The sequence below is a fragment of the Erpetoichthys calabaricus genome, chromosome 3, assembly GCF_900747795.2.
Source record: "Erpetoichthys calabaricus chromosome 3, fErpCal1.3, whole genome shotgun sequence".
NCBI classification, from domain to species: domain Eukaryota; kingdom Metazoa; phylum Chordata; class Cladistia; order Polypteriformes; family Polypteridae; genus Erpetoichthys; species Erpetoichthys calabaricus.
The window spans coordinates 227,198,968-227,213,888 of NC_041396.2; the positions used below are offsets into that span (position 1 = coordinate 227,198,968).

The following is a 14,921-nucleotide window of genomic DNA, read 5'->3' on the forward strand; positions in this document are numbered from 1 at the left end:
CTTTCAGAGTGATTTCCGTTTACATATTCCTTTATGAATTTTCCATGGTGCCGCCTTCTTTCTACCTGGCGAGCGGCTCCCCTGCTTCTCCCATCAGTCTTTGCAACAGGGGAGACTGCCGTACCTGCAGGTGCTATGTCGGGCTCCATCCGGACCGAGACTTGAGTTCTTTCCCCAGCGGCTAGGGCACTCACGCTGGGGCTAAACCAGCACAAAGCCTCCACGACTGCCGCTGCCTTTCGACAGCCAGTCGTCTATAATACTGGTCACTCCAGCTCCATGATCGATCAGCTAGAGCGACCGCTTTCTTCAGCCCCACCGAGTGTTGGCCAAACACTCATCTGCAGGGGTTCACCTCCCAGCTGCCTGCCTTTGCTCCAAAGAATTCTGCTTTCTCTCGCTCGCTCTCCTGCACCAGCTTTCCTCTATCTGCTTCCTTCTCCATTAACCTCCCGTTCTTTCCTGTTCTCCCCCTAGCCGCCTCGCACTTCTATTTATCATGGGGACATGGATCAGATGTGGCAATTAGCAGTTTCCGGGAACAATTACAGATGCGGACAACTCCTCATCTGTGCACTTAAGCTAGGATCGCCCGCATCACGAATTCCCCAGGAACTGATCGGCCACACATACTCGTAAAGCTCGAGTGAGGCGATTATTTATTTAAAAAGTGGCCTTTTTGACTTGAGCTGTGGACCTGCTACAACACACTGTCCAGTTGTTGTACGAGAAAAAAAACCTGTTTGCAAAATCATGGAGAAAGCCTTGTGGATATGGTTTCTTCAGGAACGTCAAAGAGGTACAGTACATACCTTAGAAATATTTTTCTACATGAAAATAGGTATTAACCGGCCAATACGGCAACCGGCCATGGGTCCAGTCCCGAGGTGGCCGGTTAAGAGGGATTGTACTGTATTTACTAAATTTATACAGTTGTGTCTTTAACTCTTCAGTTTTTTTAACTACACATTCGTAATTCTTGATGGATTACTATATACAGTAATCCCTCCTCCATCGCGGGGGTTGCGTTCCAGAGCCACCCGCGAAATAAGAAAATCCGCGAAGTAGAAACCATATGTTTATATGGTTATTTTTATATTGTCATGCTTGGGTCACAGATTTGTGCAGAAACACAGGAGGTTGTAGAGAGACAGGAACGTTATTCAAACACTGCAAACAAACATTTGTCTCTTTTTCAAAAGTTTAAACTGTGCTCCATGACAAGACAGAGATGACAGTTCCGTCTCACAATTAAAAGAATGCAAACATATCTTCCTCTTCAAAGGAGTACGCGTCAGGAGCAGAGCATGTCAGAGAGATAGAGAATAGCAAACAAATCAATAGGGCTGTTTGGCTTTTAAGTATGAGAAGCACCGTGGCACAAAGCTGTTGAAGGCAGCAGCTCACACCCCCTCCGTCAGGAGCAGACAAAGAGAGAGAGAGACAGAGTTTGTTTTTCAATCAAAAATCAATACGTGCCCTTCGAGCTTTTAAGTATGCGAAGCACCGTGCAGCATGTCGCTTCAGGAAGCAGCTGTACAGAAGGTAGCAACGTAAAGATAATCTTTCAGCATTTTTAGACGAGCGTCTGTATCGTCTAGGTGTGCGAACAGCCCCCCTGCTCACACCCCCTACGTCAGGATCAGAGAAAGTCAGCACAAGAGAGAGAGAAAAGTAAGTTGGGTAGCTTCTCAGCCATCTGCCAATAGCGTCCCTTGTATGAAATCAACTGGGCAAACCAACTGAGGAAGCATGTACCAGAAATTAAAAGACCCATTGTCCGCAGAAATCCGCGAACCAGCAAAAAATCCGCGATATATATTTAAATATGCTTACATATAAAATCCGCGATGGAGTGAAGCTGCGAAAGGCGAAGCGCGATATAGCGAGGGATTACTGTATTACTTTTTTAAAAAAAAAAGCCTATTGTTTGCTAAACAGCAATATCAGATTCATTTGTCTTTTCTTCTTCCAATTAAAAGTGTAAGCTGCTGCATTTTAAACAAACATGCACTCCAAACTCAAGTGGTTTCAATGTTAATTTGAAGGACCAAATAAAAGGTCTGAATTCCTTAAAGTAACTTTTCTTGCCTTGTCTAGTTGCACAGGATTACTTTTTTTCAGTTTATTATTCCACTTTCTTTAATGTGAAGGGTAATATACCAAATTGCTTCTTGTTTAATGATAAAGCAAGCTTCCACTCGCTGCTCTTTGTTTACACTATAGAAAGGTGCAGCAAAAAAAAAAAAAAAAGCATTTGTGTTGGTTAACCTCCCATAATACTACATGTAAAGGAGCACTGTAACTAAATTACCGTAAGCAGCCAACTGATCGAAGCATCCCTAAATTGCTTACAGCTTTCACTTAAATTGTACTTACTGTATATACTCACATATAAGTCGGGTCTTGAAACCCAAAAAAAATCTATCATAAAATCAGACCCCAACTTATACACCCGTTCAAAAATGGGTGCGAGATATAAAAAACACAAAACAGTACAAACGTCGCTTTAGAATAGTTTGGGTATTACCGTGTGGTCATGTAGGCACAATAAAGAAAAAAAAAAAGGCAGTGTGCTTCATGGTTACTCTCTCAGGTGGGCATTAGCATCTGTTGGACCAATAGCATGAGTTTTCCGCATTTGACTTATATGACCAACATTATAAAATGTTGGAAATTGTACGGTAAAATCAAGCCCCGAATTATCCACAGGAGAACTTAAACGCAAGTATATATGGTAATAAGCACATAATTTTTGCTTTCAATGGTCTGAAAGCCTTTTAAAAGTGTGATCTGTATTTTGGTTAATAGGTTTTAATACAAAGTGGAGTAATTATTCTTTGTCTTCTTTACTTTTTTCTGTAGTGTTTGTTTCATTAATGTAGTCAACTTGTGACAATTAAACCAGAAAAGGTACAACGCAGCAGTTACTTCACTTATAATTGTGTAGTTATTAAGCATTAGTAGGTTAGCAGGGAAAAAGCAGGTACATACAGTGAATGGGAGGATGATCATTAACAAAAAACAATTGATGAAATAAAGACATTTCAAAAGAAACACTGGAACAGGGGGCCAAATTACAACATGAGAAAAATCACACTTTATAAAAAGTGAAAACATTCTTTGGGAATCTCAAAAATGACCCAATCAAAAAAGAAACTATCAAATAAAATTAATATTTAATATGAAATAGGAAATTGCTTCAAAACAGGCCGTTGAAATGAATCTCTACATCCACTATGGCTCTTCACAACTCAAGTCTGGGACCTTCAATGGTTATATTGAATCAAGTTCATTCTAAACTGATATGGTGAATCATAGTGACATTTAGAAGTTGCAAATACAAACTCATTTAGATTTTTGATTCCCTCTATAAAAATTCAAATTTCAGTAATATCTGGCATGTTGTATATATAAAAAAACACAAATGAATGGAAACTGTCGTAAAATGCCTGTCAAAACACAACATTCTCTAATCAACTTAATCCAGTACAGTATAACTGGGGCCGGAAGCTAATATTAGCAGGAGGCAGCCAGGAAAATAATGCCATAAGAAGCAATCATTCCATCACAGAGTCCAGTCTTGCACACGCCACACTCATACTAGGCCAATTTAGAATTGCCAGTTAACCTGTCATGGACACATTCTGAATTTTAAAACAAAATCCTGGTACAAGGCTCATTACCAAGATTTGGAACTACAACCATGCAACCATAAACCATATAACTATACAACTACAGACGTCAGGCCTCAATACTGGTATCAAATAAACTATTTATGAAAGAAGTTTTGAAATAAGACAAACTCTTATATGACTGATGCCCTATGTACAATACATACATCCTGGAGCATAGATTGTAATTTCAAAATGCTAGGTTTTTTTTTTTTTAAAGTAACAAAGGAAAAACAAAGCTATTGTGGGAAGCCAAGCTTCATTACTTTATCAGTTATTGAAAATGTGTTATTCGGGTAATTTGCTCAATAAAACTGTGACTTCTTAATTACCCAATTCTGCTTTGTATCCTTACTAGACACTTGGTGCTACTGCTTCTTTGCCAAGCAGTGGTACCAAAGAATAAGATATTAGTTCCCATGAAATAAGAGAGAAGGAAACCTTGAATTTAACAGTTAATGATGCAATACCACACACTTATTTTACTCAAGATTATACTGGGACTGTAATAACAGCCAATAATTCAGAATTGAATATACAAAATTCCAAAAAAGTTGGAAAAGTATGGAAAAATGTTATCAAAAAAAAAAAAAAACAAATAAGTAATACGTAAAATTATATTTACCCTGTACAATACTGTAAACACTACAGCAACACATTATCTGATTTTGACCTTTTTGACACTTGAAAATAGTTGGGACCATTGAGTGTTCGCCAATATGTAACATCACCATTGCTTTTATTAACAGTTATTAAGTGTTTGGGCACTGGAAACACAGGTTGGTCAAGTTTAGCAAGCAGTGTCCCCCGCCCCCACCCGCTCATTATGCAAGTCTTCAGCTAAGCAACTATAATGGGCTTTTGTGCTTCATAATGCACCACACAAGGCAAATCAGAAACAAGTCAGAACTGCATGTAGGCCAATCCAGTAACCCCACTTTATGCTTACACATGTATTTGTAATCAGGACCAAACATGACTTGGTACTGTTTTGCTGGAAAATGCAGCTGGAAAAGACGGGGTATGGATGGCAGTATGTGTTGGTCCAAAATTTGTATGTTTCTTTTGGCATTAATGGTGCCCTCACAGATGTTTAAGTTAATCATGCCATGGACACTGACACACCCCACACCATGACAGACGCTGGCTTTTAGACCTGGTGCTCAAAAGAGCTTGGACAGTCCTTTTCCTATTTGGCCCAGAGAAAAACAGCAGCTGTTTTTTCCAAAAACTATTTGAAATGTTGACTTGTCAAACCACAAAACAAGATTCCATTGGGCTACTTTCTGTCTCAGATAAGACAGAGCCCAGAGACGTCAGCAGTACTTCTAAACAGTGTTGATGTATGGTTTCTGTTTTGCATAGTAAAGCTTTAAGTTGCATCTGTGGATGTGGTGACAAAGGGTGTTGACTGAAGAAGAAAAAAATAAAGTAAAACATTGATACCCAAGTCATGATATCCATTACAGATGCAAGATGGCTTTTAAGACTGTGATGTCTGAGGGATCGGAGTTCACATGGAGCTCACAATAAAACAATACAAAACCACACCTATTCACATCCAAAAATCCAGTAGAATTCTTAGGCTATAGAAGGAAAATTGTGCATAGAAAAAAAAACAACATGCAAAGATCTTTTAAATTTAACTCTATTCTTCAAATGTGAGACAACAATAGTACTCACTTGTACCATCTTCCCCAGGATAATAAAATGTGTAATAAAAACAAAATATGAGCTCATAAATCAGGTTCAATGAAACACCAGAAATCAAATGAATAAATAAGTTTTTCAAACAAGCAGAAGAATTACAATTACAGGTAGTCCCCAGGTTACGGACACCTGACCTACGAACGAGGCCGCAGCTGTGATGCATGCGCCTCATTAACTGCCGCTTCGTCATCTTTGGCCAGAGGACGCTGCAAGTAGTGGCTGGAGGGGTGCGATTTCACTGCTCGCGCAGTGTAGTGTCCCTGTGTCCCTCGGGCAGCTCCCAGCAGCAAGCGAGCGGTGACCCGTGGTCCATAGTCACTGGGGCCACAGCTATCGCTCGTGTGCAGGACGGAGGCTTAATGGGGCGGTTCGCTGTCCGCCCACTAAGCCGCTGCAGCTACTGCTCCTGACTGGACGCAGGCTGGATGGAGCGGTGCAGGGCGTTTCACTGCCCGCCCACTACACACGGCTCCCCCCGAATCGTTTCTGGTGGACGGCTGGTAATGCTGCAAGCAGTGACCCGGTTGTGGCTGAACGGGGTGGTGGGGGGTAGCATTGTAGTGTGCTTCAGGTGGCTGCTTGTTGAATGGGGGTGGTGGTGGGCGATTCACTACACGCCTTTGGCCGCACAGTGTTCGTTCTCTGTGGGCGGACGCACGCTGCAGGCTGCATACTGTAGTGGAGGTGACTGTGTAGTGGGTGGGTGGTGAACCGCCCCTCGCTACTCCCATTCATTCTCAATAGCAAGCCTGCTTGTACTGTTACGTACATAGCAGGAAGTTGTCTCTTGTCAGTACACCAGACGTGCTGACGAGGGATGCCTGCCTGTTGGGATACGTAGCTTTTACAGTGCTGTGCAGAACCTTTTGCAGAACCTTTTGTCTTCACCCTTCAAGAATGTCTCTGAAACACAAATCTGATGCAAGTGCTGGTGATACAGTAAAGAAGAGAAAACCCATCATCATTGAAAATAAAGTAGAAATAATAAAAAGGTCAGAGAGAGGAGAAACTCCATCATTCATTGGCAGAGCACTTGGTTACAGACGGTCAACAATAGCATTTATTAAAATAATGTACCTGTTCCGACTTACATACAAAATCAACTTAAGTACAAACCTACAGTACCTATCTTGTACGTAACCCGGGGACTGCCTGTATTAACAATATGGTCCTAAGGAGAAATGGTGCGCAAAGACGAGCACCTGGCAAGTCAAGCTGAGGAGGAAAATCTGTTTGTTCCTCACAAAGAGATAATACCAAAGTATGAGCACACATTATCAAAAGTTTGGAAGTGGTTCAGTCATCACAGATCAGACCAAACACGGGTAAACCCAGTTTACAACATATGCCGCCATCAAGTACCTACAAAGACTGGTAATACAACAAATGTATTCCACCCCCTCAAAAGATACCATTCAAATGAATATAAAGATTGCAATAATGAATGCTCAAGTGATATGGCTACCAAACATTCATGAAGTGGTGCTGTACCTACAAAGCAGTTTATTTTTTCAATGTTTGCAGCCATCACTAAATGTACCAAACAATCAAAAAGGCAAAAGGACATCACAAATTCAGTCACCCGGTTCATGAAGAAAGACATCATGCCACTGACTGTTGTCGAAAAAGGCAACTTCAGGAAACTTTTCAAAGTCCTCTACTCAAGGTATCAGCTTCTGGCCAAATACATTAATTTTCACACTGTGTTGCCGGTAGCTTTAGGATGAATGTCAGGCAAAGCTGGAGGCTGTGCTGAAAAACATGCAATATTGTACTTTGACACAGCCACAGATTTATGGGGGCTATGGACACAGCATACATGACAACCCTTACTATACACTACATCAACAATGTTCTGCTGTTGCCAGAGTGTTTAGCTTTTTTGAAAAGGAAGAAAAAGCACCGACCACTTTGTTACACACCCTTACTGCTGTCAGTTCTGCGGTCTCTTTCGCTATAGATATAAGAAAACCATAATAGAGTATATTCTATTATTAATAATCTATTATTGTTATGTTAGTATTATAATAATATAATAAACATATATAGTATATATTAGTAATATACATTACTAACATAGGCAACAATGTCACATGCAAAAGAGCATCACCCAAGCCTGACAGTGAACATACCACTCTTTTTAGCAAAAAAAAAAAAAAAAAAAAAACTCTAGTGTGCAATATGAAAAGATTTGTGTTACTCTTACGATTGTAAGAGTATTTTTTAGATTTTTATTTTTATTTTTTTTAAAACTGTTCTACCTCAGATTTTTACTTGAGAACCTTTACAGCCATGTTCTTCAAACAATTTCCTACCAGTCCGTGAAAAATAACAGCTACATGATTCAGGTGCTACATTATTGCTGGGCGAGCGGGATGCTGCACGCGACAACAAGAATAGGCAAAATGCATGGCCGCCAAATACCAGTAACTGCATCAGCTCGTCTGTCAACAACACATCGCAAAAAATCTTATTTTATCACGCTCGCCTGTATTGTTTTCTAGTATTATGTTGTGGTATTTCGGAAAACAAGTTATTTATTTCGTAAAATTTGAAACCCTACAAAATGGAGACAAAAAAGTCAAACAGCAAAACCTTTTAACCTTCTTTAGTAGAGGCAAGGACAATATTCAGGAGAAAAGTAGTGATGGTACCGAAAGTATACCAAGTACTAGTGCTTCAAGTTTAAAAGAAACAAAGAAAAAGAATTACGCTGATACTTCCGAATGTTCAATACAAACCAAAAACAGAAAAGTAAACTTTGTTAAGCATTATGATCAGGGGGGTATTTTCCGTACGTTGCTTAAATCATCCGAGATCAGATGCCTCATCTTGGATGAGTTAATGCCGGTGAAACTCATCCAGGATATGTCGGTTTTTCAAATGCAACTGTGTAGTAGATTAGTCTAGCTGGATCCAAACATCCAAGATGATTGCGCATGCCCACGCTGATTGAAAAGCCCATATATTTTGAGTCTAGAAAACATGATCAGCAAGTCTTTGATAGGCTGCAACAAAATGACGAAAGAACGGGTGCATTTTTTCACACAAGCGGAGCAGGACCTTTCACTCGAAGGATACGAAGAATTTCAAGATTTAATATGCTCAAGGGGTAACACTGCAAAAGCAGCCCAAACCAGAAAAGACGGATGGCAAAAAGTGGCTGACAAATTAAACGCTAAGTAGTGTGCATTGTACTTAGTGAATGCAGCGTTTCATTTCCTATGTGTCAGATTAATTATTATTTAATATGTCATAATTTCAGATCAAATGTGAGCACAAGGAGTACATGGGAACAGGTTAAAGTGAAGTACAAGAATATACTTCAAACTGGTAAGTATTGGTATATAACTATTTAAAGAATTGTTGACATAAAGAATCATATATAATAGAAAAAACATTAATTTTAAAGCGAGTAAGAAGAAGGCAGACAAGCAAAAGACAGGTGGAGGTCTACGCGGTCCAGACCTAACCCCTGCAGAAGAGTTGGCTATTCCAGCAAAATGCCCATCGCCCTTTTTCTGAGGACATTCTAGGGGAAGCTCCTCCTCAGAACCATTGGCAGGATGCAGTGGTCACTTCATTTCAGGTAAAGGATGGTCATTGCATATATTTGTCCTCGATGTGTGCCATAGGTATGTTCCATATAGCACTCTTTTTTTGTTGGGTCAGTTGCAGGGAATGTCATATCCCTAGAACCTGTGTCTGACCAACGAGATACTGACGAAGGTCAAATATTTGATGAAGACACTGTGTCTGATTATTCGGATCTGCGTACAGTCCAGTGCCCCAATCACATTTGGAAATCCTGGGTAATGAGAATGTTAGGCTGATTGTGAGATTCTTTATGGAACTGTGGGTGTTTTTGCCTGTGTATTACCTACCTGCAATGGCATGAAACGCCTCTTTTATTGTACGCACACGCAGGTGCCCAGGAGACACTATGAAAACCCGAAGAAAATATTTCAGAGCAAAACAGACTTTACGAATTGCCTGGCAAACTGCACTTTGATAGATTTTCCACATCACCTACAGTATATAAAAAAAGTGCCGCTTGCAAAAAACCTCAAAGCAATGCATACTGCCTGTGTGGTTGTGAAAGCCCGACTTCACCTAGTTTGACTTTGAATATAAGGCTCTAATAAATCATTGAGGTGTTCCCCCTCAGCTAAAGCGGTATCTTTCGTAATGAATTTCCTCCGGGAGCAATAAAGGATCTTGCTGATCGCGCAAAACCCTATCTATATGAAATTCTCTTCTTATAATTTGTGCACCGATATCAATTGGTCGCTCATTCATGAACGGCGAAGCCATGACTGAATGAATTCCATGCACGGACACTGATTGAAGTGTATGAGCTAATCCTTGTTTACATAGAACAAACCTGCTCCGAGCAGGTTTGAGGATTTGGATGTTCTGCTATGACTACACATCCAGCAAGAGTTTTGAAAAACCGACAGATCCAGGATCATGCCAAATCGTCAACAATTACATCCGGCTAAACAAGTAATCCACGTACAAAAAGTACCCCCAAGGAGTATTTAAAGCTTGGTTTCATTGTAGCCTCTGGCAGTAAAGTATCACCACGGCCTTTGTATGTAGTATGTTCAGAAATTCTGTCAGAAGATGAAACCTTCCAAACTCGCTCGTCATTTGCATTCGAAGCATAGAGATTTTACTGATAAGCCACTGGACATTTCCCTTCAAGGGTCTTGTACAAATATTTTTACATTAAGAAATAAAATGGATGCGTTCAAAATGAAACTGGCTCTTTTGGATAGTCGTGTACAAGAGGAAGATATAGAAATATTCCACTTTTGGAAGAATTTTTGATTGCTGCTGATGTCAACCAGAAAGTCATATTCAACACAATAAGTCAACATTTTAGGGTGTTAGCTGAAAACTTTAATATTTCCCTGAAAATTACATAAAATATTGATACTGTGACATAAATCTTCAAAAAAATTGGCAATTTTTTTGTTAAGTTAAATTCACATGGAAATGACACCATACACCTTGCCCCTAAACAAAAATTGTGAATACCTTCATTACATGCTAAAGAACCTTCAGAGAACTGAGGATCACTGCAATTGTCTTTATAAGAATTCTCTTTATAAAAAAGGAGGGCAAAGCAAATGGACATCATAGCTGTTCAACTGCAGCAAATGTAAAATTATCCCCACAATTACCAGAAAAAAACTATAACTCTATTGGCTTTATAGGTTTACAGTGAAGATAAACGTACATGTAAAAAATAATTGAACTTATTTTTAATTTTTATAATAAGTTGGAACAACAAGGAAGAAAGGTAGAAAAAGAAGAGAAACAATGACAAAAACAGTTTCAGAAACCATTTAAGATAAACAGAAAACAAAAGGAGAAATCCAATTTACCATGAAGCCACCAAAATATTTAAAAGACCCACAAAATGTTTAATTTAAAACTAGTCAGAAATATTACAAGAGTTAATTTATTTTTGATAACTTGTAAAGAATTTATAAAAATGCTACAAATTACATAAGGAAGTTAATTTTAAAGCAAAAGTAAAAAGAGAATCAAATTCAAAATATTGAAAAAAAAAACCTTAGTGCATAATGAAATATTATTTCTTAAAAAATAACTGTACATCAAAATTGGAATATAAATGATCTGTAATGGACTCAAAACGCATTTTGACATTCATTAAAGTAAATGAGATAACTTGGCTTGCTCATGCCCCAGTATAGAGTATACATTGTTGATGAAATTATGAACTTCTTGAGTAGCAAAATAAATATTCCTATAAATTAGTCACTATAACAAATATATGATAAAGAAAAATCACTCTAGAGAATGATTAAGTTCTTACTTAGACTTTTTATCTGAAATTCAAGTATTTGTCCAAAGACTCCAAGCCCTAAGCTCATCTCAAGCAAAGCGTAGGAAATCAAGCAGAAAAACAATGTTCTTCTTGCTGTAGAGTTTCACCAGGATGATCCTATATCATCCAGTTAAATCTTAGAAATGTAGATCTTACTTGTTAAATATGCTTGTTCAGCACTGTTCAACAGTAAATCTATTGTTTTTGTTACCTTTCATTTTGCGAAATACCAACTTAGTGAAATTGCTGATATTGTCAATTTTACTTGCCTACAATAGAAGGTGAAATTGTGGGCTCAATTCCTAATATGTTACTGCCAACAGCAAAAATTGTAATACAGAAAAACCCGTAACAAAAATATAAAAACTCATTAATATTATAAATATATAAAATTATAATACTGCTACTGGGTAAATTTAAGCATAAGGCAAAAGGTCTCAGAAGATTGAAGACCACATTTAATCAAAACAACAACTCTTAAGGATTTACTGGATTTTCATATGCAACAGATGCTTTGTAAAAAGGAATGACTATTGAAGATGAAACAGACAATTGTCAAACTGAAAAACTGCATTGAGTATCACATTTAGAGATGAAAGAAAACTCATTCTTCTTGCCATTTCCTAAGCTTACTTATTCTAACCGATTTGAACAAGTAACTTAATGCATTATGAAAATACATAAAATATAAATTAGGGTATATAAAATATAGTGACTGAATATCCTTCCATCATCATCTCATCCAAATGAATATGCACATCTTAAAACATTACAGTGCTCTCTTTTTATACGATACATTTACTTCCTAACCAACACTGCATATGCATGTCAGACATGTATTCTCTGTCTGTTTGTCAGAGAAGTACTCCTTGTCAAACTGGACACTCCAGTAAGAAATCCTCAGATGGTCAGTACCACACTAGATATCCTATTGTGAAAGTGAAAACAATTTCAAAGAGGCAGTCACTGTCATTGTAGAAGATTGAGTGAAATAGTTTAAACAGAACAGGTGAGATGCCTCTAATGCAAGTGGGTTACAGGTGCTCCAATACTGAACCCCCCAGTGTGACACCTGTTCCCAGCTCCTCAATGTGTTCCAGTTTCACAGATTCTCATGTAACTCTGAGCACCTAATGACATAAATGGAACAATACACCGGAATAAGATTAATTAAAACAAGTGTACTATCAACAGAGGAGAGCAAGATATTGCCAACAATCTAAATGATCTTACAAAAAAACTTAAAACAAGTATGCTCAGATGAAAGTGACAATCACTAACAGCCAAACTAGAACTACAACAGACCCTTAACAATCTGAATACAAATTACCACCAACACAATATTCTCAAATGAAGGTCATCACCCAACTATAACCATAACATCCAAGTTAAAAAAAAGGTACAAAAAGTTTTTCGTCTTTAAGAGTTACCTACTAAACACTTTAGTTGTTGTACCAATACACAGGACAGTGACCACCTAGTCTAACCAAAACAAAACTATCGCCATGCGAAAACCATGTGAGAGAAAAATGTAGTGCCAAACTTAATATGAACGTGTCAATTACATTACCTGAACTATTTAAAATGACACCACCAAGGTGGAATATAATGTATTAAAAAGCGTAAAAGATTCAGACACAAAACCATTACAAACGCTGTTCCTCGAAACAAAATTGACAGTCCAAACTCACGTAACTTCCCGTGTATCTGATTATTAATTACTTATCGACCACTGTCACTGTCAAATATTAATCGACTCTCGGCGAAACTGCCGGCACAGTATGAGCTTGCTTGTCGGTCTTCTCCGCCTCCAGACTGTCTCAACTTTTTCAGTCGAGGCCTGCCAAATTAGAAGTAAGCCGGGTGATTTTCATTCTTTGATTGGAAAGTGTTGGGGTTTTATTTTAACATGCTGGCCAAACCTGACTCTATAATTTCCGTGGAAAAAATTCAAATATGCGCACCGATCTGACGACAGTGTGCGAGTGCTTTTCACTCGAAATACAGTTTTCAGTAGTTTGGTGCAGATGCAAAGTCTGCTCTAAAGTACTTTTTTTTTGCTGGAGAGTCACTAAGTTTCATTTGCGGTGTCAAGGAAAATTCAGTATAAACGATGAAGCTGCAAACTTTCTCCGCTTAAAACCCATTGTGCCCTGCTTCCCCGGGAGTATATGGCAGTATTAAACTAGAAAAGTAAACACAAAATGAACCAGGTCATATATGCGCACAAATACTACTACTCTCCCGTGGGTAGCAGCTCGCTCACCATCATCTCTGTTTTCTGAGAATTTTTAAATTGCTTCAGGCACCTGAAAGATTGGAACTCCTCAACGATTTTTCCTTCTTTCTTACTTTATTGACCCTGGCGCGCACACACAGACACACACCCACCACCCGCCCGGGCAGCCAGGGAGACAGGCCCGCTCCCCAGAAGTTTCTTACCGTCTGCGTCGCCGCTCCCCGGGCCACCTTCAACACCCGAGACGCCGCTGCAGAGGCTCCTCAGGGCCGGAGGGGAGGGGGAGGGGGGCTCTGCTGTCAGACAATCTGGGATGAGGAACTTCAGAAAGGGGGGATGAAAGTACACAAGCACCCGCGCTGCGTCGCTGCCACTGTCGGATGAAGCGGGGACCGACACACTGTAAGCCAACTAGTAATCTGAAGACCGGAGATTTTTCCTGGCAGCTCTCATACTGTATTTCTGAGTCCCTTAACTTTCTTCTCTGTTCAGTGTTTTTTTTTTCCTTTCTCACTTCCAAACCCCAATACGAATCAAAATACTGTCACACAATATGGCGGACTCGGTAGCACCCGCATATCGCGAGATCGGACCCTGGTGTGTGACTATTGAGAGAGTGGGCGGGTCTGGTAAAGTTGACTGAGACGCCACTAGGAGTACGCCGCTCCCCTTGGCAGTAACGTGCTCTTATTATAGAAAGAAACAAAAGCGTGTTCATTTATTTGCGGAAATGTATTTATGTTGGTAACGGCGACTAATCTCTCTCTTTATATATATATATATATTTATAGGAAAATCTTAATGCGAATATTAAAAGTAAAGACGTTTTTCAGCATTTCTTAAATAAAGAGACTGGGAGTAGGAAAACGTTTCACCTGTTGCATTATGCGCAGTTACTTTGATTTATTGCATTCAGTTAACATAGACCACGTTTTATTTTCTAAGCAGGATTTTAAACCTCTAACATAAAATAGAAATTGAAACACGGAGACTCGGGTTCAATTAAGGTAATAGGGAAATAGTCACTGTTCGCTAAAACGTCAGAAAGGTTGCATGGAGCTTTGGACGGTCAGTAGGAGTGCATTGTATGTGTGTTTCCACATTGACACTTAACATTAGTTTGTTCAACATAATTTTGAAAGCTTTAAAATCACATCTTGTGACCAGCGCCTCCTGACTCACCGGTACGTGAAAACCCCTCATATGATATACCGTTCGATTTCTCTTGATGTATAGCTTTTTGGAGTTGCCTGCTGTTTTTGTCCCTCTGGACACGAAAAATCTTAATTTTTAACCCATTCCAAGACCATATTTGGTGTAGGAAATGACACTCTTATGGTAAAAAGTAAACATTTATAAGTAAACGTTTATGCAATTTCGAGGTTTCAGATAAGATTTTGTTTTTGATCCTTTACTAGGGATCTAGCCCTCTATGGAC

General features: G+C 39.0%; 1 protein-coding gene across 1 annotated transcript in view; it reads right to left on the minus strand.

Annotated features, from left to right (window-relative positions):
* Nucleotides 1-14,069, minus strand: part of tab2 (TGF-beta activated kinase 1 (MAP3K7) binding protein 2) — a 170,070-nt gene extending 156,001 nt beyond the window's left edge. The window contains exon 1 of the mRNA XM_051924865.1: nucleotides 13,687-14,069. The gene's annotated coding sequence lies outside the window, so the exon portion shown is untranslated. The remainder of the gene's footprint in view (nucleotides 1-13,686) is intronic.
* Between the last annotated feature and the right edge of the window lie 852 nt (nucleotides 14,070-14,921).